At 38.1% G+C, this 20,669-nt stretch overlaps 1 long non-coding RNA gene across 3 annotated transcripts; it reads right to left on the reverse strand.

The window, feature by feature from the left end:
- Window positions 1-339: 339 nt before the first annotated feature.
- Window positions 340-20,170, reverse strand: LOC308056563. 3 transcript variants are annotated; one of them, XR_013924871.1, is made up of 4 exons: window positions 20,044-20,170; window positions 16,985-17,102; window positions 9,862-14,906; window positions 340-8,722 (listed from the first exon to the last, which is right to left on the reverse strand). It is a non-coding gene; the product is annotated as an uncharacterized lncRNA (long non-coding RNA). The 3 variants fall into 3 exon arrangements; XR_013924872.1 differs by lacking the exon at window positions 340-8,722 and having other exon boundaries at window positions 8,788-14,906; XR_013924873.1 differs by lacking the exons at window positions 340-8,722; window positions 16,985-17,102 and having other exon boundaries at window positions 8,788-14,906; window positions 20,044-20,141.
- Window positions 20,171-20,669: the final 499 nt, after the last annotated feature.

Consider the following 20,669-nt stretch of genomic DNA (forward strand, 5'->3'; position numbering starts at 1 on the left):
TCATCTACCCCATCATCTTGGATTGACATTTTATATTTGACTAACCATGAAAGCACCTTTGTTGTTTTTGTCTTTTATCACCAATATGGACTTTAAACAGGTTTATCTCCTGACAGATTCTGCCTCTCAGAGCAAGCCTCAATATACACAGTAATACTTTCCTTATTCCTCTTCTTCTGCTTGCCTTTCCTAATAAGGTTTAACATTCTATATTCATATTTCAATCATGAGACTTATCCTATGAAGTTACTGTTAGGCCAAACAGATCATAATCTTGATAAGGTAATAAGATTTCCAGCTCTTTATTTTGATACTTTTTGCATAGTATCTTCCTGGCGGGAAGCTTTCTTCATCATTTTTATGTGATTATGTAAGAGTCTTGGTATGGAAACCACCCTAAATAGAAATACTTTTAGATATATCCTGGCCATGGACCTACTATCTGCAGTCTTCCCTATTTGGGGCATAGCACAGACTCTAAATGATGCCTTAAGACAACTAAACTGCTTTTACCCTTTCCTGTGACACTTTCTATGATCAGAATGCATCTGCTCTAAATTATATTAGCAGAAACTGACATAACTTAGCATTGCACATGAATCCTACAAAAGTTTATTTGAAATAGTACATATCTTTGAAAAAATGGAAATCGCACAGTGAATACTAAAGCAACCGTTGCTTCACTCCCAAGGTTGAATACTATAGTAGTCTGTAGAAATAAGATTTGTCTGGGGTACTAACATCTATAGATTAGTTCTCCAAAGTCAAAATAATAACTTGCTAAATACATTTGCTTTTCTTTGCTACACAAATAATTTAAATCCTCTAATAGAAAAAAAAACCCAGGATTTTTTTCCTCTTTGATATCCTTATTTGGGCTTAAAGGCCTACGGATGTCAGATCCCATCACAATGAAAAGTTCCCAAACTACCAAGAGAAAACAAAATACTCTGCATTTTTTTGCATTTCTAAGGGAAAAAAAAAAAAAAAAGGAAGAAAGAAAAAAAGTAGGGAACAATCATGGAGTCATAGAATGATTTGGGTTGGAAGGGGCCTTAAAGATCCTAGTTCCGACCCCCCTGCCATGGGCAGGGACACCTTCCACCAGACCAGGTTGCTCAAAGCCCCATCCAGCCTGGCCTTGGACACTGCCAGGGATGGGGCATCCACAGCTGCTCTGGGCAACCTGTTCCAGTGCCTCACCACCCTCACAGTAAAGCATTTCTTCCTAATATCTAATCTACCCTCCTTCAGTTTAAAAAACATTCCCCTTTGTCCTGTTGCTACATACCCTCATAAAAAGTCCCTCTGCTGCTTTCCTGTAGGCCCCCTTTAGGTACTGGAAGGCTGCTAGAAAGTCTTCCTAGAGGCTTCTCTTCTCTAGTCTGAACAACCCCAACTCAGCCAGCCTTCACAGGACAGGTGTTCCAGCCCTGTGATCATCTTCATGGCCTTCCTCTGGACCCTCTCTAACAGGTCCATGTCCTTTGTAACTTGAAGGCTCCAGAGCTGAACACCGTACTCCAGGTGGGGTCTCACAAGAGAGGAGTAGAAGGTGAAAATCACCTCCCTCAACCTACCGGCCACACTGCTTTTGGTGCAGCCCAGGATATGGTTTGCTTTCTTGGCTGTAAGCACACTTTGGCAGGCCATGTCGAGCTTTTCATCCACCAACATAGCCAAGTCTTTGTCCTCAGGGCTGCTCTCAATCCATTCCCTGACCAGCCTGTACCTGTGCTTGGGACTGCCCTGACCCAGGTGCAGGACCTTGCACTTGGCCTTGTTGAACTTCATGAAGTTTGCATGGGCCCATCTCTGAAGTCTGTCCAGGTTGCTCTGGATGGCATCCTGTCCCTCAGGCTCGTCAACCACACCACACAGCTTGGTATCATTGGCAAACTTGCTGAGAGTGGACTCAGTCCCATTGTTCATGTTGCCAACAAAGATGTTGACCAGCAGTGGTCCCAGTACTCCTGAAGAATGCCACTTGTCACCAGCCTCCACTTGGACATTAAGCAGTTGACCACAACTCTTTTGAATGCAACCAGCCAATTCTTTACCCACCGAGTGGTCCACCCGTCAAATCCATGTCTCTTCAGTTTAGAGACAAGGACATCATGCAGGACAGTATCAAAAGCTTTGCACAAGTCCAGGTAGATGACATCAGTCACTCTTCCCTCACCTACCAATACTGTTACCCTGCCGTAGAAGGCCAACAGATTTGTCAGGCGCAATTTGCTCCTAGTGAAGCCATGTCGGCTGTCACCAATCACCTCCTTATTCTCCATGTGCCTTAGCATAGTTCCAAGGGGATCTGCTCCATGATATGGCTGGGCACAGAGGTAAGACTGACCAGCCTGTAGTTTCCCACATCTTTTCTTAAAAATGGGAAAAAAATTTCAAAAAACAAACAGCATAACAAGATAAGGAATGAACTGAACTGCTCAGCTGTTTTACTTTCCCATTCTTTCTCATTCAGTCCTCTTCTTGTGGTTGTTTATCTAAACTGTAAACTATTTTGGGTGAGGGCATTGTTTTCTGACTCCCTTATTTGTCAGTAAAAATTGCTGGTATTCTGCACTAATAACTATTACAAACAACAACATGTACATTCTCTTTCATACAAACTCAGCATATTTTTTTTAACAATCAGGAATGAGGATTAGAAAATAGATTCCACACTTCAGCCTAGAAAACTGGAAATCAGCTGAGATTAAATGGATGAATGAGTCAGATCCCAGGAGTTAAAGAAAAGAAGTTGATAGTGTCAACATCAGCAAGAAGCATTGAAAGGACATAGGGGAAGCTCATGTTAGAAAACTTGAAGGGTTTAAAATAAAGGGTTGTAAATCAGACACAAGTAAATCACTGTAGCATGAATATGGCTCATTCATAGCTGAATGTTTCTAAGTAGAAATCCAGTATTATGTAGCTCCCAGAGACTGGAAATTGCCCAAGCCAAAATGCTGTTGGGAAGAAAATTCCAAGCTTTACAGTAATACTTTACAACAGTGACTGTGTTGGAAACAAGGGATGTCTTTTCTCCAGTGACCAGTTCAGCAATACCACAGAAAAACTACAACACAGTTATGTTACAGACACCTCCATCTGCAATGTAACCCATTTCTTTTTTAATGGAAAAACGTAGTATGTCAAGGCTACCCAAAAGTACTAGTAAATAAGTGATTCCGTTCAAAATGGAAATAAAGAATATGTGTGCATTTATCACTGAAGACATTGCATAATCAATAGATTATCAGATTCTAGGGACTGATTAAAAAGATTACTACATGCACAATGACATGGACTGACTACTTAAGCAACAAAGATGACAGGGAGGTTTTTCATTCATGCAAATAGTCAGCTAGATGTAAAACAGAATAGACAAAGTATAAGAATAATTAATTCATAGTTGTTTATGGAATTTTTAAGAATACAATCAGAAATACAATTCACATCTGCCAGTCTTAAAATTCAGGTCTTACATCACATTGCAGAAGAGCATAAACTAGTTTTCAGCCCTGAGTGGCAGTATTCATACATGTTATGATTAATAACCTCAGTTTTAAATACCATGTGGATTAGTAAGTTTACCACTAAATGCCATTGATCAAAAGATTGGTTCTCAGCTCATTTTAGTAAAATTTTGTGTAAAAATTATTTTCATCACCTTAATTGAAATGATGCTACTTGCTTTATTTCAAGATAAAATTCTAAATATTTTGCCTTGTTTCACCTTGTAAAACTCCTGTAATTCCCATACAATAAAATAATCATAAAATAAAATTATTGTTATAAACAATTTATCCAGTACCCCTGGTCTGATGTTCACTACAGGAAAATTGCTAAAAACAATACTAAAGCATACAAGTAATGGACACATGGATAATTACTGGTAGAGAGGGTAGTGTGAACTTGGCTATTTAGTGACAAATTACATTCCACATATCTTTTGAACCACTCTGGGTATACCTCAGCTCTTAATTTTCCTGTTACACGTGAACTTCCTGGATCAAACTCTCATTCACTTTTAATACACAAGCTGCTCCTATGTTGCAGCACAAATAAACTATCAAGCTACAACAGGGCTTCACTGTTGGTCAGATTCTACTGTCTGTGCTGTATCTCTTTCCTCCAGAGATGAGACCACACTACTCCCCCTCCTTCCAACCCCTTCTCCCACAGTCCTCAGGGCTATTTAACCACTTAGCAGGAACGAGCTACACCTGCATATCATCCATGTCAATCAACTCACTGCCTCTGAGGCAAGGCCACAGCTGCATGTTATCGATGCTAATCAACCCACTGCCTTCATTCCTCTACACTCCTATACCATTTTGTACATTATACTAAAGATACTTGCACATATACTATTTACCCTGGCACAAGCCCACATTAGGCAACAGGTGATACATGTAATTAAAGGATGGAAAAATCACATCTTTGCTCAACACTGACTACTTTTTAATGCTGTTGCTTCACCATTTTGTTAACCTACTTGCTGTACATTTTATTTTTCCACTTTTTCTGTTACATTAAATCTGTCTCTCAAATTTGGAAATCTGACGTCTAAAACTGGTTCCAAAAATAATTTACTTCAGTGATGAGACTGTGGAATGTAAATTTTACCTGTTTTTAATGGAGACTATCTAGCTGTCTCTTGAAATACTTTCTCAAATGCAAGGCTACAGTAGGTTGTAAAAATGGAGACAGCAATTTTGGATTAGAAGCAGAAATGACTGTGGGAACTTAGCAGGGCACAGAAAAAAAGTGTTAAAATATACATGTTTCCAGAGGCAGAAATGGACAGAATCATTCTGCAGTAGCTGATGTTTGACCACTGGTACCAGTCAGGGTAAGAAGGGAAATTAAATTATATATAGATATTCCAGCAAATACTTGCCATAGCCTTAAAGAAATGTCTGTATCGGATTTTTGTTTGTTTGTTCATTTTGCCATCCACTAATGCAATCCTGTTGGTACTTCTAGCAGTAGTGGCTAGAGCACAGGCAGGATGGAGATGTTATCACCATGTCCTCTGGTCCTACTCAGGGTAATACTAGTAAAGGAAACTCTAAGCAGTTTTCTCTAGAAACATTTCACTGCCTGTAAAGATGACATAATAATTACCATTGCTGTGAAGAAAACAGTAGGACGGGATGAAAGATAAAATCAGGGTACCTCTCAAGAAAGTCAAAGGTAAGGTCTGAACTGGTAAGGTTCAGACAGGATGTGTGGGTATCGCATGTTAATAACCATAATGATAACAAAACAATCCATACTGGAAAAACTTCTTTCCTAAAATGTCTCACTTCCTGCCTATTTCTAATAGCACCAGCTTGTACCAGGATGTTTTCAACAACTGTATTTCAGAAAAGTAAACTGGATGCTGGCAAGGAAAACTACAAATTCCCATTTAAATTTTTCAGTGTAGAGAGTAAAGCTATTGTTTGATTTGTTTAAACAGTCTCAGCAATTTATTTAGCCTCTCTGTAAAAACTTCTTACTAACGATGAATAAACCTTTAAAATCTGTTTTAGAGTTATAGATAAAGTGTTATCTATAGAAAATATTCATTAAAATAGCAGTAATTTTGTGTGTACACTTAATTCTGGAATGATAAACCCATTGATTTTCAGGTAGCAGTATGATCAAAGTGTAAAATTTTCTGTGAAATCTTTTCAGATGTTCTTAACTTTTCTGTAGGCAAGATAATGAAAACTAAGATATTACAAAGTCTGTTCTTCTATCTAAACAAGCCTTTCAGATAACCTAATTCTGATTATAATAGCACAACAACCCTAACTTTGTGGCATATATCTAATTCTAGTTTTCTCTCCACTGGTGATTTTTTAAAGTTGTGCAGTATGTTGAACTCAAAATTGCCTATTGTTTAATTATTAAAATATTTAGTTCAAGCTTAAACTAGTTCAGAAATTTATTATATACTTGTCACAAACAGTACTATGAATGTAAGTATTACATAAACACACATGAAGCAGCATAAATATTAGTCATTCAGGAGGCCTTATGGGATAGGAAGGGAAATCAATGTCTCCATCATTTGGTTGACAGGATTCAGATTTCTTTTTCAATCAGAGCAAGACAAAGTAGGAATAAAACCTGACTCCCTGTTTTAGAGACACTCAACTATAGCAGCATAGCATCTCAAATGTCCTTGCTGGCAGCTCATAAAATTTCTCAGATTAATTTTTTGTTTGAAAACATTATGAATGATATCCTTATCTCAGAGACAACAATGGCAACAATGCCCTCTACAATATGTTTTCAATTTCAGCCTGTATTTGGATTTCTCCTTCACTTGTTTGATTTACTTAGATGTCAGGTTGTCTTTCTGGCCCAAATCCCAAGTTTTCCAAAATGATTTTTTATTTAATGCTCCTGTATAGTTTACGTTATATTTCCATGGATGTAACCTGCAACTCGGAAAACCCATACCCTTTTAGAAGTACCAGGTCTTGAAAATAAGCACTTAGATAACATGTAGAGGATCAGAGGATGAAGTAGGAAAACTACTAGGGATTAACAGCTGTGGAGTAAATCTTTTGTAAGCAGCCCACACTTATAAAACCACTCAAGTGAAAAGGATTTTTGCCTGTTTATTTTAAAGAAACTGAAGTTCCACATGTGAAAAAGAAGTGTGATTTTGAATCGTTACCAATTATTTTCCATGTGTACCATTACTTTCCCACAGCTCTGTACCAAGGAGTTGCCTAAAGTTTGTATCATGTATTTTTGATACAAGTACCTGACTTTCTAAATATATTCAAAGCTTCAACTTCAAATTCTGCTGCTGTTTTTACATACCTAAGTCCCTGTACAAAAAGCAGTTCCACACGCTGCTCTCTCTGATATAATTAATGCCTTCCACAGAATCATTCATGCCATATGGATTGATAGATTGCTGTGCACCCATATGGATTGATAGATTGCTGTGCACCCATACGGATTGATAGATTGCTGTGCACTGAAAGAAGCCATTCTTTTTGAGTTTGGCAAAAGATTATAACTGATGCCATTGGAATGTCAAATTTCTAAAATATATCTTTCTCCATAGTGTCCTAAAAGTTTTGTTACCACCACATGTATTTACACATTAATTACTCAGACTCAAATACCTCCTCCCTCTTGATAAAGTGCATGCTTCTTTATAACCTTATCACAGACTACGCTTTCTACAAAACAGGAAAGAAGTTTATTTGAAAGTGCTTTTAAATGTCTGCTTATACCTATCCACGAGTGAGACGCATTGCTTTTTGTTAGCCCACGGAGATGAACGCGCTGTCCGTCACACCGGGAAGCCGGAGCTGTTCCGCCATCACCACTTACTGGGGAAGAAGCAGGAGGTGCCGGAGAGCCACGCACCGGCAGCCACGGCGTTACTCTCAGTTGTAACTCTGCAGCTGTGAACAGCACATGGCGATACGCTCAGTTCCCGTCGCTTTCCACAAGCATGCACATCACATACCTGAACTTCGTGAGTAGGAAAGCAGGTTCTTGACTGAATGCGCTAACTGATGGAGTTCTCAATATCTGCTTTATCTGAATCGTTATGTCCTGAGATCAATTAACTCACAGGAGACTGAATGTGACATCAGAGGTGTTCAAAAAAACAGCCCAACAGCTCTGGGTACATCACCTTTTTTAACCTTTCACCATTTCAGACCGAAACAGCCAGCGTATGTTTGAATGCCATGAACTTCATGCATGGAGGTTAAAAATTACAAACTGTTCCTAAGTGTTATTTGGAGTACATATTCACTACAAATAATGGGTTTCTTGTAAATTAATGAGCCACAAAACTCTGGTGATTATTCTAGGGAAATAAAGCTGGATGTAATTTACTCAACCCCTGAAACAAGGACAAGAAGACACTAATGGGAAAAAATGTCTTTTAGCTAAAAATTCAAATAACAGAGGGACACTTCTAACACTTCTTTTTGCAACTTTAAAGCAGAAACTTTAGTGAAGTGGTAAAGGAAAAATTGGGTTCCAGGACAAATTTTATATCCAATAAGGCTAAAATTTAAAAGCTATATTGGTATTTTCAGGGACATTAGATGGATATGGTAATTACTCAGAAAATTTTACTGGGGCTGGGGTATTTTAGTGTGTGTGTTTTCAAACTAGATTTCGACTATTAAAAGGTGTCATTTCGCTTTTCACATGTCAATATAGACTTCAGAGGGTTTTTTTCTGACCTGTGTCTTTCCATACCTAGATATATTTCTTGTAAATATGATCCTAATAGTGAATTTCTTGACATGAGAACTAAACAGAAGTTGACAGAAGCCATGAGGGGCTTTCAGTTTAAAGCACTGCAAAAAAGCATGGGTATGGACAACCTTAAATATCAACTAAAGGCAGCCAAGGTGCCTCCTACAATGAAAGGTTTATTGCTGTTCTGAAAAACTGAATCAAGTGTAGAAACAAAAGTTTCATATTATCTCCTTGTTTATTTCTCAAGGAAGAAGAACAAGCTGTGCATTTTAATTTAAAAAACCCAAACAAACAAAAACCCAAACAAACAAACCCCAAAGAATCATAGCTGTCTTGCAAGGCTGTAGTGTGACAGCAAAGAGGTCCTTTCTGGAGTCTTAACTGGAGAGGGGATCAGGAGGTCAACAGCATCAACCACCACTTCAGAAGTTCCCAGTCCTCCCAACACTTCCTCATATGAAAAGGAAAGCTCTACATTTGACTGAAGAGAAGCAAACAATAAAATTCACCAAGTGAATACAGTACCCTAGTTTACACCTTTTTAAAAAACTTGCCCAAGATCTCTAAGCAAAAGCAGATATTTCTTATATGCATTCTTTTAAACAAAATCTTGCAAGTTATTGTTATTTTGCAAAATGGTTTCCTTCTCTTTTTACTTTTAAGGGTTGTGGTTGCAGTTGTACACCGTGTGTGCTTTCTAGATTAGAAAACTGGACCTAATGTTGAAATATAAATGAAATGTGCAAAACACTTTTCAGACAAGAAGCTATACAGCTGTAATAATTTTAACTATTATAATGCCTAGTTTCCTATAGGAAATATGATAACAACATTAATTGTCAGGCACCAGCACAAGTAACTCACCCTTCTTGGCTTTAAGCCATCTAGGATCTCCAGTTCATATACCCATTCATATAACTTAGGTTGTTTCTGGAAAAAGCTCCAGCACTAGCACAACTTACAGAAGTACTTCTACCAGAACTCTTCCCAGGTGTTCCCTCCTACCAACACGTCTAATAACCTTGATTAACTTGGAGTAAAAGTAAGTTTTCTTCTGTGTTTACTTTAAGCTATATGCCTCCCTTTCTTCCTAAAAAATGTAAATGGCTCTTACTATACAGTTCAGTACATTATCCTGTGGGAATTAGAGAATAAAAGAGAGTGGAAAGAAAAAGAGTGTTCCAACAGGGAACATTGCCTGATCTGGGAAAGATGTCAACGATGGAAAATAGTGAAAGAAAAACCATTTAATTGCAACCATTTATGTCAGGGAAAACTCCGAAGACATCCAATGCTGCAAACCTAGGAGACCACCTGAGGAAGGGAAATGGGGTTTCTAGTGTTTAATACAGCCAGGAGACTGAAGAGACTAAGAACTAAGCTGATAGGCTTTTTACACACTTTTATGTAGGATAACTGAAGCTTTCTGAGGGATTGAATTGCCACTTGAAGTCGAGGAGAAGCAGGAATAGAGAAATGGAAGAATAGTTGAAGAAATTTGATCTAAATAACCCCTCACATAACATTATTTTAAAATGTAGGTACATTTACTGCAATTTCTTTAATGCCCCAGCAACTGCAATTAGGAAAGACTGTATATCAAAATCCATACCATCTTACCATAGACACTTAAGTGCTTAAACTGAGATACGCATTGAAGTTAGGACCCCGGGTCTCAGCTCAGGACTCCCCCATGTCTCCAGTTATTGCTTGAGACGAAAAAAACGTTGTTTCTGAAAGGTGACAGCCCACCTGAGGGGCGCAGCCGCCCCCCGCCGCCCCAGGGCAGGGCGCCCCAGGGCGGGGCGGGCGGGGCAGGCCCAGCCCTGGGCAGCAGCCAGGCGCCGCGCAGGGTCTGCAAAGCTCTCCGCTGGAACACTTGAAAGAAAAACGCAGTTTACCAGTATTTCAGTATTGTCACTTATTTCCACACCACCTTAACTAAGAAAACGCGCTGGATGATTTTACGTGATGGCATTTAAGTCCACCTTGAGAGTCGGTAGTCTTTCCCCCCATTTCACACTGTCTATATGAGACAGCTCTTGCTCTACCTGTTTGTCGTGTTTAAGCGTGGCAAAGCTTGAGACAGGATCCAAGTCTCTTAAAGAAATAACGTTAATGAAGGAGGGGCCGGCATTTGGCATAAAAGGAGTTAAAAATTGAGCGTCGACGCCGAGAAACTCAGCGGACTGATCCATTACCCGGTGAGGGGGAAATCTACTTACACATTGTTGATTATTCCCTTTAAAATTAATAAAAAATTTCAAAAGTAGAGCTATAATCAGTCACTATAAAGTAAGAGGAGATCTGTGAAGTTTTAAGAGAGGTGAACCTGAGATAAAACCCTAAGGGAACCTTTCCCCTTTCTCCTGAGCGGGCAAGTTCCACTCAGACCAATTTGAGGGAGGAGGCGAGGCGGCTCCCCGGTGGGGCGTCTGGGGCTGGCGGGGAGCATTAGGGGCTTCTAGATCCACGTCGATTTCTCCGTCCACCATCACCAGAGCTTTCCTCCTCACTGTTGCGGTGGCTGCTCATACCAGGCCTCGTCTACCCGAACGGGACTGGGAGGAGAGCAGAGAGGGCGGCCACAGGAGCGGTGGTGGGAGGAGGGGGTCGGGGTGACAATGGCGCGGGAAGCGCCGCGGGGGCAGCCCCGGGTGCCGCTCGGTGAGGAGTCCAGTGGCTTTCTTCAGTGTAAATATTATAATCTGACGTACAGAGCCAAAAGCTGTTCGCTGGAAGAAGTGTAGCAAACAGGCTTGGCTAACGGGAGTCCTGAGCACAAACGCCAAGTAACGACCAGATTCCATAGGAATTTGAGGAGCGGGGGCTGCGTGGCAGGGAGCCACCGCAGGCAGCTCTCGGGGACATGCTGGGACACAGAGGGCTTCCTCAGACCGCCGAGCACACCCCTGCCCTGCAGTGTCTTGGATACAGTGATGGTGTTCTGTAGGATCGATGTGAAACGTCAGCGTCTACAGAAACATGCGTCCCGTTGTAAACAGATGATGATGTGCATCTTTGATGTAGGTGCCCACAGGAAGAATTTCTCAGGAAAGCGAGGAACTGGATTCTTTGATCTGTAGCTAGACAGAAGGAAACTGAGGGCACTCAAAATGTTCCTGACGTAGCTGGTGTAAGAGCAGCTATTGGTGGTAAACATAAGGGATCATTCCATCATACTAAAAATATTTCTGTAGAATCATAAGCATGTGCAGTGCTTCCCAGGCAACTATAAAATGCCAAGCCTGCTTCCCCTGAGAAACTCTGAAACTTAAAAGCAAACCAAAACCACACAGAATGAACAAACTGGGAGCATAAAATGTGGTGAAGAGGAAGGGGTATAATCTTTGGGAAGCCTAATTAGTTTTTTTAACCTGGTATCTTCTTGTATATGATTATTAAAAACATTTATTGTCTGCCCAATTACTCCTAAGTACCAGCTGATCAGTATAGGCAGTAATACTGTGATAATAACATGGTGTATATATATGGAGAACCAACATACTCAAGAGAAAGAAGAGATTGAACTATATTATTTTAAGGGTCCTTCTGGGGTGCATTAGTGAAACTGTACCAGGAAGTTTGCTTTAATCTGTGTTCTGGAGATGTTTGGTTTTTGTGGCTACGTAAGGACTTCAGTGCACTAAGCTCGCAATCCAGAACCTTTCTTGAGCTCTACATTAACCTATAACCAAAAATAGCATTTAATTAAGAAAAAGTTGCGGGATGTTTTTGTAATCAAAGGGAAGCATGTATGCTGGAGGAAACCTGTTAGATTAATAGTAATGTAACTTTTTGCTTGGCACATACGCAGTTCTAAGAACTTGTCCTTTAAATTTCTGCAGTTTAAAAGAAAACATATTCCTAAAGGCAATAATTAGCTATTATTCTACAGCTACCTAAACATGTAGTTGTATTACTATATCCAGATTATTACAGCTCTGTAACTTCCCTGGAATTACATGTGAAATTTTCTATTTCAGGCATTTTGGCATCAGCATATAATATTTTGAATGAAATTTGGGAGAACTGGACAAATTACTGTATGTGAAGAACACCAGCCATAAAGAAATCTCATATGCACATCTCTGAAGTGCTTTTAGATGAGGGCAAAGCTGGTAGCACCTGGTAAGAAAAAATCTTCATTTAAATACACACATTTGTTCCTGTTGTTGGAAGGGAAGATGATTAAAGGAGTGAGAAATACAAGATTTAAGTAACTGCTAAGGATAATCAGTTTGATCTTGAGCGTGCAATAGCGATGCAGTTTTGTACTAACTTCGTAACACTGTGAAGGTCATCAAAATGCTGTGTAACACAATGTTAGTAATCATGAAACAAAGCCTCACAGACAGGCTATAAAATATGTATGTGACACTCCTTTCCCCACAGGCCATGTTACATTTTTGAGTTAATCATCAACAATATAGGAATAGTAAGCATTTTTTCTCACCTTTCAAGTTCTAGCTGATATTAATGAGAAGATTTAGAAAATAAGGGGATCGTAAGAATATTGTGACTAACCATAAAATCTGATGCTTCCCATTCAAAATTCAAATGGACGAGAAAAAGCTACATTTACTTTTATGAATCCCGTTTAAAAAGGCAAAACAAAACAAAACAGAAAACAAACTAAACCAGAACCCCTCAAAGTTCTGTTAGTACCTACTTAGATGACCAATTTTTCATTAGCCTGTGTTCTTAAGGAAAGCTCAGAAGAGGGTAACATCAAGAGTAGTACATAGCCTGTACATCTCTACTTAGCATGCCCCTGAGCTGGACAGTCAACTTCAGTGCTTCTGAAGATTATGAGACAACATCCAGGTTTTTATAGTATAAGCAGTATGCTAAATTATTCACAGAGATTCATAAACACAGCACAACACTTACATTTTAAATAAAAAACCAATTTGAACTCTAGTTTCTAAATGAAGTTTCTGAAATCGCATGTGAAAAAATTGAAAATGGAAAGATATTTTCAGTTCTGCACATATATAATAATTTTTGTGAAACAGTATTTTGTGTAAGTACTTTTTATGCTATACTATACTTTAAATTTTATAGCATGGGGTTTACAATTAATCTCTTTACCAACAGATTATCCCTTACTGAACTTTTTTATCCAAACATTATTCAAACGCAAATACCTTTTATATAGTATTAAAATGGCATACCCACAGAAGCAGGTTTTATGTTTACTATCTACTCAAAGACTCAAAATGCCAATGATTGTATGAGTAGTCTCTAAGCACAATTACCAGGAAAAGAAAAAAGATCATTGTTTATAGAGAGATCCTTTTTTAAGCCAGTGGATTCTATAAGAGAATCAGGTAGACATTAATATTTTGGATTATTTCCACCAATGAAGAAGAGCCAAAATAGGTAAAGAAGGAAAGTAAAGGAATGTATATGCTGCCTCTGTCTCTGGGAGCAAGAAAGAAGGAAAGAATCCAAAATATTAGGAAAAACAGTCTAATGGCAGGGAAAAGATAAACATTGTCCAAGGAAATGCAGCAGAAACAAGCACTCAGACCAGAAGAGAGTGGTCACTAGTGTAGACTGGTGTAAACACAATACTTACTTATGTCTGGAAATCAGGGGAAACAGCAATGGAACTATGGAAAACATGAAAGTACTGAGTGTTCAGGAAAAAATCCAGTGACTGAAAGTATAAAAAATATTTTATGACATATGCATATATATTTTCTTGACAGGAAGATTAACATTTTTAATACCGCCAGGTTATTGTAATTTATGGATATATTTAGAAGGCAACTTTTTAAAATTGGAAATGTATTCTTACCTGCTTTGACTTGAATTGCTAGTGCATTGTCTCTGTCAGAAAAAATGTATGATGGCATCGGATGTTTTGATGCACTTTATTTATAAAGATAATGCATATGTTCTTTTCCTCTGAAACCATGGGAGAATTTCACTCAGCGCCTCAACTCCTTTTTTGGTTGATAGTCATCGTGCATCTCTCTTGCTGTGTTTCTCTTCGACCTACATTCCCAGTGATTGCTCAGGCCTGTCTATGGGTTTCTGTGTCTTCTCTGCCTCTGTTTCTATGGCATTTTACATCTTCTCTCACACATGCCTATCCTCAAATATCCATCAAAACATGTGCCACCCACATGTGTCTTTGTTTTAGGTGGGTAACATGTACTCATGTTTTCATGGAGGCTGTTCTTTTTCCAGAATAAATACTTAGAAGGATTTTAAAGAGCACTGGTTATGACAACTAGCTGTAGTATGTTTTATCTAACAGCAGTCTTGTGGATAGCAGACCACCTTAATGAATCAAACCTTGCATGGAATACATACTAGAGAGAGCACAGGTATACAGATTGCAGCCTCTTCAGGAAAGCCACTCTATCATACTTCATATGAGTACTTGCATTGGAATGCAATCTACTGGGAATACAGTAGAGAAAGTGGCAAGCCTACAAAATGTCCAATACTCATTCAAAACTATAAATTAACAATGCTGTGCACACTAGTGTTTTTTCATCGTAGTCAAGATTTGTAAATAATTTCCACTTACCTAAAAACTTTGAGAAAACTGCTCATGCTTATTCTGTTATTTCTCCAAATAATGTACCTCTTGGGCCAACATTGTCTGCGTTGTTCTTCTCTTCAAAGATGAATTATGTTTAGGGAACCTGAGGGAAGTCATGTAGGTGTTTTAAAACAGTGGGAGGACAAATACAGAAATTTAAACATGAAAAACTAGAATGTAAATGCATCATGGTACAGAAAAGGCCATTTTTCATAAATAGATTGTTTTGACTTAACTTTTAAGTTACGGCTATTTGAGAATTCTTGCTAACCATTCCTAAAAGGTATATTCTTCTTTGAGTCTCCCCCCAGCGCCGCAACCAAGTTTCACCACCTAGGCAGAAACGTTTGTTGGTATGTAATTGCATTGTAAAAGCCCAGGCAGCTTCTCCAGGTCAACAGTTCAATTTTCTGGACCACTTAATGTCCCCGTCAAAAGTTTAAAAAAGAATAAAAAAAGGCTTTGTGCTTCAGAATGCATGTTTTTGCAAGTATGTGAGAAATTAAATGTGTGACAAGTTAATACTGCTCTCTGGCTTACTAATGGAGCACCCACACATCATCTGAAGTGCTGACAAAGTCGATGGACTGATGTTTGTCCCTATAGCCACACTGAGAAGTAAACTGCCAGCACGTGTCCAGTTACAAAATGGATTTAAAAAAAAAAAAAAGAAGTTGTAAGAGGAATACACTGCATTCAGAAAATACCCAATGATGGTTTTTTTATTCCTTACTCCTTTTCTGTTTTATCTTAAAATAATAAATTACACTTTAGAAGTTATTTTCATTACAAATTGATGTATGTAAAGCAGCAGTTCCTTGTGTTTATTTAATTTTATTGCACAACATGTGCTTTCTGTTCCTGTTCCCACTGTAAGATCCTTTCATAAGGGCCACAGGACATCTAAAACAAAAAAGAGACATCTGCTACAGGTTAGAAGACTCATTTAGGCACTGTACAAGACTTTCTAAAATGTCTTTTCATGAACAAATAGCTAACTTATAGCCAAAGTTCAATCAACTTTCTTTTGATAGGTTTCTGAATAAAAAATCAGGTAATGAATTGCTTCAATAAAGAATTAATCAGAAATACGAACATGACTTATCTCCCTGGTGGGGGACCACAGTTCTCTCTTACCTTCCTTCTGGGCTAATCTCTCCAAGGAGACTGCTTTAGGTGTGTCTATATAATGCAGTGTAAATGAAGCTACCACAAAACATTCACAGACACTGGAAATAATTTGTTGAAAAATTGTGTATTAGAGTGCTTGAACAGACCTTGGTATGGGCTAAAAGCTGGCCAGCTAGTGCTTTCCCAAACAATTCCTAGGCACAGTTTGAGAGTTAAGTGTGAGTCAGGGACCATTCCCAGTGGGCAGTAGAGGCATATGACTCCCCTGTTTTGAAGAATAAAAGGGTTTAATAATACAGGCATGAAACATTATGTGGCTACCAGCTTCAATGCCAGAGAACAGTCCTAGGCATGTTTAACCTGTTAGTTTGTATGTAGCCATTGAAACTTCTGGCTGAGATGGTTAACACTTCCATATGTGAAGAATGGAAAAGTTCTACTTTCTTTCAAAGAAACAGTTTTTAAAAGCCAAAGCCCAAGAAGCTTTTTTAACATACATAATTTATATAAGCATATCTGTCTTAAATGTTTTTACTGGCAAGTTCATTAAAAACAGTGTGGCAAGGTATTGTAAGCATGATATGGTGTTCTCAGATTTCTTTAATCCATACAAGTATGGCTTTCAGCTTGTAGTGAATACAACAGCCTTTAAGGCCAATTCTTAACTTATGTCTTTTGCCTGAAGAGGAATATCCACATTCACTTGCTGGCCCATGAAGCTGTATTGATTTACTTTTATACCTTAAAAAGTGTGTGTGTGTGAGTAATTGCCTGAATGTTTTTATCTTTATCTCTAAAAATAGTCCATAGTGGCCCTCAAAGGCACTTGTATGAAATTCCACAGGATTTCTTATCTAACTGACATGCAATTCTCTGTCTCTGCTAAAAAACGTAAGTTGTTTTCCCAATGCCTATTCCAAACAAGACATTTGAGTGGACAGTCATACAAGGCTCAAATTAAAAACAAAACAAAACAAGGGGGGGAGGGGGGGGGGGCAGAAAAATTTAGAAGAATATTTTGTGGGAAGGAAGTTACAGCACGAATGGTACCTGCTTCCTTTCTGAAGTTCAGCAATGATGAATACACAGGAAAGCAGCTAAAGAGCATCTTTAGCCAGATGTTAGGTTTCTTTCAATGACGATGTGTAACTTTGATCATTTATCTTCCCTACAAAAACAACTGTTATTAGGCTTGTTCTTACAGTAAGTACAATAGACTGGATAGTCTGCTTGTCCAGCAATCTGTCACTGACCTCTTTTTTCCCGTTATATAATGTGTTTTATTATTATATATGTTTTATAGTCTAAATCACATTTTAAACTTTTAAACATGTAACTTTTTAAACTATTTAAACTTTTTTCAGAATCCCTAGCGCCTTGCATAATCAAGAACTGACTATAACATTCAAATGGAAGTACTAGAGCTTTGTCTTTTGTAATTTTTCTCCCATACAGAACTGTTTTTACAAGTATACGTTTTAAAAGATGAATATGCCATAGAATTCATACTCTGTCTTCATACAAACACAAGCACATTCTTAACGTGGTAGAGAGAGTGCAGCTTTGTCACTTAGAAAAAATGAAAAAGTATTACTTCATTTTGTGTTAATTCCTATTGGTAAATTATGCTAAACATTACCTCTGTCTGGCTTACCAGAGGGAAAAAAAAAAAAGAAAATCAGCAGTCATGAAGCTGTAAGCTTAGAGCAAGTAACTACACAAATACTTCACTCTTGAGTCTGCAGGCGTCCTTGGCTTTTTATTTCACTTGTAGCACTAAAGGCCTCATCTGATAAGTCAGGCTGCTTACTTCTCACAATGAATATTCCCCAGTGAATTAATTACATGTTGCTATTATTTGCTCCTGTGAACTAGAGTCAATATAAAGAACATAACTTTGTATTATTTGTCATACAAGCATTCATTATTACATTCTTCCTGCTTGCTGTTGTAGTCCAGCCTTAGCACCAGATTCTAAATAATTCATATATTTACATTTAGGGTGATAGCTAATGACTGCATTACTATACTACATCCAGATATGAGCTCCCAAAATTTTCTAGAGAAGTTCAATTATTGAAAAAATATAAAAATGTACAATCATAATGTTACTTTTTAAAATTCTACAGACACATTTATTTAACAAATGTGCCAAAGATATATACTGCTTATAAATAACTAAAAGGTAAACAAAACAGTATTTGTGCATCCCATGAAAAAATGACAGGTACCTATATGTTATATCAGCCCTTAAAGAGACAAAAATTAAAAAGCACAATACATTTTTCAGTCATTCTATAGAAAAAAACCCACATTATAAGAAGCAGCCTCTAAGAAAACATTGGTGCCAGGTGTATTTTTTTGTGTAATATTACATGCTGTCCATAATTTATGAATCTGAGTAACAACATGTTGCTGTCAAGGAAGTTAACATAAGAATGAAGAGGGCAAAGAGGTCTGTCTCTTCACAATTTTATAGTGTACATACAAATACTGCCTTTCAATATAGAAAGCTTATCTCAGTGCACAGTTGTAAACACCAGTAAGGGAAGTACCTACAATTTACCATCTACCTTGTGACGATTGCTTGAGAAATACGTGTTAAGAACAGTATAGTCTGCACAAAGACCTTTAATTCCTGTCTTTTAAAGTTGCATTAAAACAGTCTTTGAAGAACACCCCTCAGAATACTGACTAATGCAAATAGGTTAGATTTACTGGAGCCCAGTCATTCGTTCAGAGCAAAAGACACTTCTCCTTTGGACATCAAAGCAAGTAGGGTTAGGCTCTAAAACTTTACCCTGAAACTTGCAATTCACTTTCACGACTACAGAGGTGTGGATTTATCAGGGGAATTCGGAGAGCTTTGCCCTCCTCCGCACTGCCACCAGTTTTATTCAGCGCAGTATATATGCTTGGTAGTGTGCCACAGTCATGCTTGTATGACTGCATAGCTCCTCCCATACAGATTAGGACTACCTCCACCCCATGACTAAGGCCTGGAACAGTAGTAAGGTTTAAAGTATCTTGATATGTTTTCAGGTAATGTTCTGAAATGCTTGATTTATCCCTTTTTCTGGCCTTTTCAGGTATGATGAGCTGAACACTATGCACACTAAAGTGTATTTTAGGAACATAGTGAGCCTCTATTCTGCAATAAATTTCTGTGAGTGGACCTTTAAAACAAAAGGAACACAAGGAACCACTTCTCTGAATGCAGTAGAAGAATCTGAACTTGCCTTTTAAAAGTGGATTATGGTAATATTTAATGGAATAAAAAATATTTAATTTCCCTTAAGAAAAAAAATATCCTGATTTGCTCATGTGTGTTACATCACCACCTTCTAAAAGAACTGATGACTTAGTCATTTTCAGGTGCAGGTAACATGCAGGCAAAACAGCTATTTCTACAAATTCTTGTAGTTGAATGGGATTTTAAAAGCGTAAAATGGTCCAGTGACATTCTTACTGGAAAATTCTGACTGAAACTAGTCAAATCAGTGTTGTGTTTTACTATGATGTTTGTACTGGTTAAACCTTATTTGGCATTTGAAAAGGAAAATTTCAGGGTTTACATTTTATTTACATACTAATTCACCAGTTAAGGAAAAAAAGTAATATAAATAAATTACTAAAATCACAGAAAGACACCATCAACATGAATTGGTAACAACTGAAGTAGATTGAAGTAGCATTTCTGGGACAACTTTGTAATTTTAAAATCAGGTTTTCCTGTGGACTCATAGGTGTACATGTCCACATACATACAGGTATGTGAACTCCAAATAGGTAGTTCATTAAACTTTAGTTTATTACCAGGAGAAGATAAATAATTTTTCCCCTTGAGTTCCAGAGCTGCACTGTATCTGTATTAAGCACAAAGATTTATGAACATGCTTAATTTACTACACCAATCATTTCCCTTTATTTCAAATGGATAATTTAATTAAGTTGTAAACGCATAAACACTTATAGGAATGGGGCCTTTTCTATTAACTTGTAACAAAGGTATGCAATACATTTTTTTCAGAGTCCAGTTTGCTCTGTCTCCATTAAACTTAAGAGGAGCATGTACCCATTAGATACTAGTATTTCCAGTACTGAATTACCGTATTCGCCAGTGCCATCTTCACTTCTGTACTTCCAAACAAAAACACATACACCTGTAAAACGAACTTTGATTCATCCAACATTATGCATTTAATAGTTGTTTAAGCTTGCGAGAAGCACTGTAAATCTGTATTAAAGACAGAGCATTATTCAGGAAATCCTAAGACTTGGAAAGACTGAAGTGCATTGGTGTGAGGTATTTTATCCCTTTGTGCAAATAATATCCATCCGGAGCTGAAAGGGTGTGTTTGTATGTCACAGGGTATTTACAGCTGTGTCCAACTGCATCGCTGAATCCTGAAGCTGATGGACAAGCAAGGCTTCCCCTGGGAATCAAGGGCATTTTGTCCAAGAACTGAGGACCAAAACGACGCGAGTATGAAAAGACATAGTTAATTCATCGGATATAAATGCTTCTTCACTATTGTCCTGTGCTGTCATGATCCAGAGTTTTACCTGTACAGAGGAACACCAGAAAATCTTTCAGACTAGGACATTCCCTTTCTCCAAACGCTCCTTCACAACCCACGATTAAAATATTTCCAGTAAATCTGGTGGCGGTGGGGAGCATCACCCTCCATCGAAGGACCCTTTACCCGAACGTCAGCATTCTCCCCCGTGCTCG

This window comes from Falco punctatus (genome assembly GCF_963210335.1).
Source record: "Falco punctatus genome assembly, chromosome: Z".
Lineage (NCBI taxonomy): Eukaryota > Metazoa > Chordata > Aves > Falconiformes > Falconidae > Falco > Falco punctatus.